Genomic DNA, 7,684 nt, shown 5'->3' on the forward strand with positions numbered 1-7,684 from the left:
ACTTTTCTGTTTTTGCTTATAAATACAAGACAATCAAAGCGTCTTACAAATAAATAGACTCGAGAAAATTCAGAGGCAATACATATAATTAAGGAAAATTATTCTCGTTTTTTTTTCCTATTCCGTTTATTTGCAAGGAAGTAAAAGTACTTTATTTACGAAGCGTAAATCTATTCATGATAGTCTGGGAAGCATACCTGATGATCCGAAGACATGCCATCACAATTTTGATAATGAGGGGAAGGCTTCCACGCTTTAGTTGCCCAACGGCATGCCTGCGAAGTCATGCATTCTATGATGAGACAGTATAAAAAGAATTTATATCGTTCATTCTCGGTCTCTTCGCAGGCAAACCAAAGTAGTCACCCACCCGCTTGTTGACAACAGCCATTAATGATTTACAACTAAGGGGAACAGTGGGCAGACGTGGTAATTTACAAGGAATTGGGACTTAAGAGTAGTCTACTGTCTAGCTTTATTGGAAAAGATTATTAAAATAGTAACACAAAAATTGGTATTTTTAAAAAATTTATTATTGCATACAAAGAGTGGCGATTAGATTCCGGTACACACTCCAGGAAAGACTCACACTATAGGCACAGCTTGGCGTGGTCGAGAATAAATGCTTTGAAAATCCCAAATATGGAAATCCGACCTATTAATGCGTCACACCTTATCTTACAGCAGCGTGCAACCCTGTTTCGTTGGTCTAGTCTAGGAGGAGAATGGTTGATGTGGATTAAAAAGCTATTTTATTTGCGTTAAATTTTTTTTCCCTGTCCGAAAAACAGTTAAAAATTTATCGAACTTAAAAATTATCAGCTTTCTAGAAATAGAATCAGAAAACGTAGGTCGCTGATATTTCTAGAATCGGTCAAATTTTTTTAGGATCGTAATGATTTTTTTTATTTTGGAAGATGCACAGCTGTTTATTGTGATAGATGTATTAAAGACTCAGATATATTTCTTTGATATCTGTATACGACTTCGTAATAATACCAAAACAGTTTTAAAGATTTCTTAATTGCTATCTAGTTTAATAAAGTGATTAAATTTTCAAGGTAGTATTTAATACTTCATTTTTAAATAAGTGAAAATAAATGAGCAAGGACTTGGAAAAAAACTATCGAGTTTCTTAAGAAACTAAAAATATATCGTTTCCTTCAATGTTTTGTGTGAAATGACAAAGTAGAATTAAATTTTTTTTATATTTATGCAAAGAATTTTTTTATATTCATCAAAATATTTCGATCATATTTTATAGATATAATTAAATGGACAAATTACATATTAATCATTGTATCAACTACAAAGGTAATATTGTATTCACAATGTATGTTAATTTTCAATTCATTACTAAATACTTATAAGAATGAATGTTCTAAATAACTTTCAGATAATATGGTGTAGGGATTTCAAAATGAATATATAATAATATAGATTTTACTATTGCATACTATTATTCAATTAACATTATAAAGTAGACCTAAAAATTTAATAACTGCTGCGTTTTTTCACTAATTATTGAATTTTTATTCACAAATTACAGAATAATTATGAACAATTTAGTAAAATGGCTAGCGTTGTTGGCTTATTACTAAACAATTGTGCGACTTATTTTTAGTTTCTTCCATTTCTGAAAGAAGTACCAAGTAATTTTTTTAGTCAATTAGTTTGTTATTAGTTAATTAGTTTCTATTTAATTAGTTTGCTTAAATTTTGCTCAAATTTTAGTGGGTTTTATAATGAAAATACCTTTGAAACGAAAAATTTAATTCAGAAAAGGATTTCATTTTCATTTACATTGAACTGTAAGAAAACAGGTTTTGATATCGGGAAATTTCAAATTCTCACTTACAGCGTCAAATATGGTATTTTTGGTTATTTCATATGTATGGATATTTTTGGATATATTTTTTTAATATTTTAGAATACGCATGGTGTATCTCAAGATTATTGTAAAACAAGGGAGAAATGTTAAACTTACAATGGAATCAAATTGAATATTGAATAATACGCAATTGTATTTTCGTTCCTTATAACGATTTTCTTCAAAATATTTAAATATTATTTCAATAAGCTTTTACATAATATTACAATTAATACTGAACTAAAATATCTATGCCTATATACATTGTAATGTTTTGACAAGTGATGCAAATTGTATATAAATATCTGCATTTCTAATGTTCATTAGCAATAGATTCTAGGCTGGCTACTCTCAGTATTTGGAAGGAATTAATAACATTTTTCACAACCTGCAAGATTAGTTTATGTATATTTATTTACACTTCACACAGAGGCAAGCTAAAACTGCCACCAAATTTTACTGTATTACAGCATTTGGCTAATCCATGGCTTAAATTATATAAATTATACAAAAGGAATAATGGGACCTCAATGTATCAAATTCTAATACTATTTATAAATAATTGTGGGAAGAAATTCTGTATTTTTTTCATTCTGAATTCTGCAACATCAAGATAATGTTCATTCGATTCAAAGTTTGCGTAATAAATGCTATTTTAATGAGTAATTATAAATAAAAATAAGACATGAAGACTTAATGAGAGATAGGAAATTCATTTTCTTGAGAAAAAAAATGGAATAAGATTAAGCAAAGTGAAACATAAATTGAAACTCAAGGAATACGCTAAAATTTTTAATTTACTTTAAAATCTTGTATATACATGTTTAACATGACATCCAATATAAAAAAATGCAACTGCGAGGTTTTATTTAAAAACAATAGAAATAAGTAGATAAATTATAGGCTATCATTCTTTTCCTTCCGTCAAGAACCAATTATATAATAATATAGTAATGATAAAATAAACTTCTATAGACAAAAGTTCAATATTTAGTTTTAGTAAACACAAATTTATCAACTAATGTCATCTACATTAATATTTTAGTAACATCAAAACAATCAGGAGGTTATTAACATGTTATTTATATCTAGAATTTTTAACTGCTTTGCTTTTCAATAAAAAAAATTATATATAACAATTTATATATCATATTTAACATATCATATTTAATAAAAAAACATTATATGCAAATTACTTTTATTGGACCCTAATTTTATTTTCGTATTTGTTCAGAAAAGATATTTTTATTTCAGCTCCTTGTTAAAAAAGAAAAGACAATTTTACAGTTTTTCAACTTTATCTTCGCACTCAATTGCTCTTCTGAAAACAAATTCTGGCGATGAGGATTTTTTCATCTATTAATGTTGATGGAATTAGCTGTAACAATATTGGGAGTGCATCCAATGTTTTTTTTTCTTTCTTTTTCTTTAAAATCACGTTTGCAACCATTGCTAAAGATATAAAAACGTTTTAAGACCTGCTTTTACAAGCGCTGTGGAGAGCAACTTGGCGACAGAGCTGGTTCACCAAGAATGCCAAGTGGTGCTTGATCCAGGACTGATCTAAGAATCCTGAAATTTTATATCTATTTATCGTGTTTCATACCATTTATCGCAGAGAACTTTTGTATTTGTCCGTAAAAATTTCAGAAACAACTTGCAAGACAGTATAAGCACCCCCCCCCGAAGTTTTTTATTGAAAATATTTTAGTTTTCCTTACGTTTTTTTCCTTGTGAACAAACCTTTAAAATCTATTGATATTTCCCGGTCGAGAATGGCACTACAAATTCACAAAATCTGAGATAACTGTACATTTTTCTAAGATTATTTTTTAATTCTACGTTATACTACTTTTTATACCAAGCTATACAATCAACATTATATTGCTTTCTGTTTCTCATTTAAAAATTTTAAATAAATTATAATATTATTAATGTTGATTAGTCCCGCAATGTTTTTGAAAGACGCAAATTTTTAAACTTTCTTGCCATTTGCACGAGTTTTGAACGACAAAATTCTTGCAAGTTTTATGATAAGTTTCTTACCAGCTGCAGCATGACGAGTAAAAGAATATATTTATTAGACAGGCTTTTGAATGACTCACAATGGAGTTCCGAGAGGGCTTTCTCCAGAACAAACAACATAAATATATTCTTTTCTTTAGTGCCATTTTAAAGAGCGATTTTAATTTTCAGTTGGAACAAGTAGTAAATTCTAAAAACATTAAGCCAGTGGAAATAAAAATTGAATTTTTTAAGATCAAATCATCAATTCGCTGAATGTTTATTTGCAAAAAAGTTCACCTAATTATTATTCATTACATAATTACTAGAGAAAAATTTGCACGAAAAAGATAAGAATTAGTTCAAGCAGAAGCTAGACGTATTTAAAGTAATAAATTTTTATTATTTAAATTATATTACTTTTATTATTTACAATGAAAAAAGAGGGTTTAGATGGCTTCCATGCTTTTGTAGCTCTATGACATGCCCGTAAAGTCATTCATTCCATGATAAAACATTATAAAGAGGACTTATGTCACGCATCCTCGGTCTCTTCCCAGACTGGTCAAATTGTTCACCCACCCGTTCATTGACCACAGACATTGATGATTAACTAACACTGTAAACTGTAGGTAAACACGGTCTGGAAACCGTTTTTTACAAACCACCTGTGGGTCAATATATTAAAAAGATTATAAAAACATGAGACTGGAATTGGCATTTTCCCATTCAATTATAATTCATAATTTATTATTACTCGTATATACAAAGTGCGTCGATTGGTTTCTGGGACTGATTTAACTATACTAAAAATTTGAATATTCTATTCCTTTTTATCGTGTTTCTCAGTGACCTCCATTTGCCACTTTAAACTTCAGAATTTATTTGTGAAATTACAGATTCTACTTATAAAGTGGAGGTGAATTTTTGTTTTGTATTTTCAACACATCATAATTCTCAAAGTCACAAATTGTCCTAATTCAATTCAATTTTATTGCCATTTCAACAACTTTTAAAGAAAAGATTCTTGCAAGTTTTACGTCAATTTCCTTGAGAGCTAAAACGTGAATCGGAGAATATATTTATAAGACATGCTTCTGAAATTTTAACAATAGAGTCCCGAGAGATTTTTCTTTAAAGCGAATAACATGAGGACATTTCTTTTCTTTGACATCATTTTCAAGAGAGATTTAAGTCATCGGTTGAAATAAATAGCAAATGTGTGAATGTTTCTAAAAACGCCTAGCCAGTGAGAGACCATCGGGACAAAAAAAGCTTTTCGAATAAATCATCTATTACTACAATTCCTATTTGCAGAAGAGTTATATTCAACTAATTATTGTTTAGTTTATAATTCCTACTGAAAAACAAATCTATGAAAAAGATAAAAATTCATTCAAGTGGTTGCGGTTGGAGTTGCACGGTATAATTTACTAATTGAAGATGTGAAGAGAACAGGATAATGAAAATGGCAGTTGAAAATGAAAACTGGATCATAATTATAATAAAGCTTTTATTCAGTAGTATTTGTAGTGCTCAAGGTACGAAATTAAAATTATATTTTATCCATAAGACTTTCTAAGTGAAATAATAAATTTTGCATAATAATATCAAAAAGGAAAGGCCATGGGAGATAAATCCCACATGACTAGTCTAATCAAAAAACCAAATTAAAAAGTGATTGAATTGTTCTCAACACACAGTTAGGAGCATGGGAAGAGATTCATGATTCGCGATTTATCAAAAGATAAAATAGCCAAAAACAAAACCAACCCCCGTAATCAATATTAAAGTAATTTGGCTATAGCTAACTAAAAAGGATCATGAGAATTTGTGTAATCTTGTAACTGAAACATTTTTGTGGTAAGAGAAATAAAGAATAAATAGTTAAAAACAGATTTTGATGTTCTATTTTGTCGCGGCAAAGAATTAATGAGTTTTACATTTGTATTGAAGAAATTGTTAGCAGTTACATTGACTGTTAAGAAAAGAATAAAATATTTATATTTGCTTTTTATGAAATGTAATAAAAATCAGTAATCTGTTTAATTTACTTACAATTCAATTAAGAATGATTAAAAAAATAAATTTAAGAAGTTAAAAAATTTTAGAAGCTAGGAAATATGTAAATGCCTTTTATGGCATCACACCCTCGTTTCTTACCATTCTTATGACGTGTGAATGACGTGAGACTATCTTTTTTCCCTCAATTTCTTCGCTTTTATTCATTTTCATGGAATTAATTTTTAAATTTAAGTTTTTGCGATTCGATTTTTTGAGGATATATAATCTATTTAAAAGGCAATTTTATTTAAAGTAGTATTTGTTAATTTTAAGCAATTCGGGGAGACATAACGAAATAGAGATATTACCGATACAACAAAGGAGAAACTAAGGAAGATATACTATACTAAATAGATTAAAACAAAGCTTTAAGCAGTTATGCTATTCTCAATGAATTCTGGAGAAACAAAAACATAACAAATTCCACAAAAAGTAGAATTTTCAATACTAACATTAAATTTGTCACACTCGAAGGATCTGAGAAATGCCACTGTAATAAAAATAACATGAAAAAACTTCAAGCATTTATTAACAACAGTTTAAGAAGAATCTTTCGCATCAAGTGGTGCCATAATAATTGTAAAGCAGAAATCCTTAGAAAAGCAAAAATGTAACGGATTGAACTGGATCACGATCATAATCTACGTAAACCAGAAGAGTTTAAAGAAAAACAAGTTTTTGATTGGAACCCTCAAAGTAATGGAAAAAAAGATAAAGATTTAAAAATATTTGGTGTAGGATAATTGTAAATGAATTGAAGACAGTAGGAAATAGAGTAAGTTAGTAAACTGCGATAAAAAACCCTATGCTCCATTTCGGAGTGAAGAGATATTTATGTGTATATAAAATAGTAGAATAAACTTTGATTTGAACTTACATTTTGGCTTTTTGTTTTAAATTTTATTTTTAATTTTGAGCCTAGGAAATTTTATGTTTTCTTTTCTTTCAGGTTGCGTTTACGCATTTAATACAGAAGAAAAATTAAAAGAATAAATAAATGAAAACTAAATAAGGATAATGCCTTTTCGATTTGATTTTCATTTTTTGGTATCTAAACACGTATGTGTTATTGTATTTTGAACTTTGTACTATATTAGAAATATTTTATTTTTAGGGTATGAGATGAGTTAATGAGCTCGCGCAGAACTACATGAATAGCCTTCTTCTTGCGAGAGATAGTGAGAAGTGTACATAATTCAAAATATAATTTATGTAAGGCAACATTAATTTTTGAGTTATTTGCTCAAAGTTAAAGATATTTTATTGCATTACAAAATTAATATTTGATAAAAACTATTTTCAGGGATAATATTCTTTTTGAAAATATAACGTCTAATGATGAAAAATGTATCATACTTAGTTTAAATTTCTAATTTAATTGGCGTAATTAAGTTGTAAAGTTGAACTTTTTGAAAAAAATGAACCACAATTCACTTCATTATTTAGATTTATTTGCTATTTGCTCGCTAGTTCTTTCTACAAGACACTGGAATAGCGATAAGAGCAATCGAAATTATCTAAATTTCAAGCATTTCCGAGCATTGATGAGCAATAAAAAATTATTGGTCACAGCCTTTAATGTAATTAAAATATACTATTAAAACAATTAGTGTGATGTTTCTGAAAGGTATTTGCTTAAAAGTTTCAACAGTTTAACGTTGTCATTTTAGTTTCATAGTTATTTGTTCGAAATGTAAATTTTTGTATTCAAGTCAATTTGGTTTTCTCAGTTTTATTTTATTTTTA

Source organism: Parasteatoda tepidariorum, chromosome 7, assembly GCF_982258835.1.
Source record: "Parasteatoda tepidariorum strain Cologne lab strain chromosome 7, Ptep-v5.0, whole genome shotgun sequence".
NCBI lineage: Eukaryota > Metazoa > Arthropoda > Arachnida > Araneae > Theridiidae > Parasteatoda > Parasteatoda tepidariorum.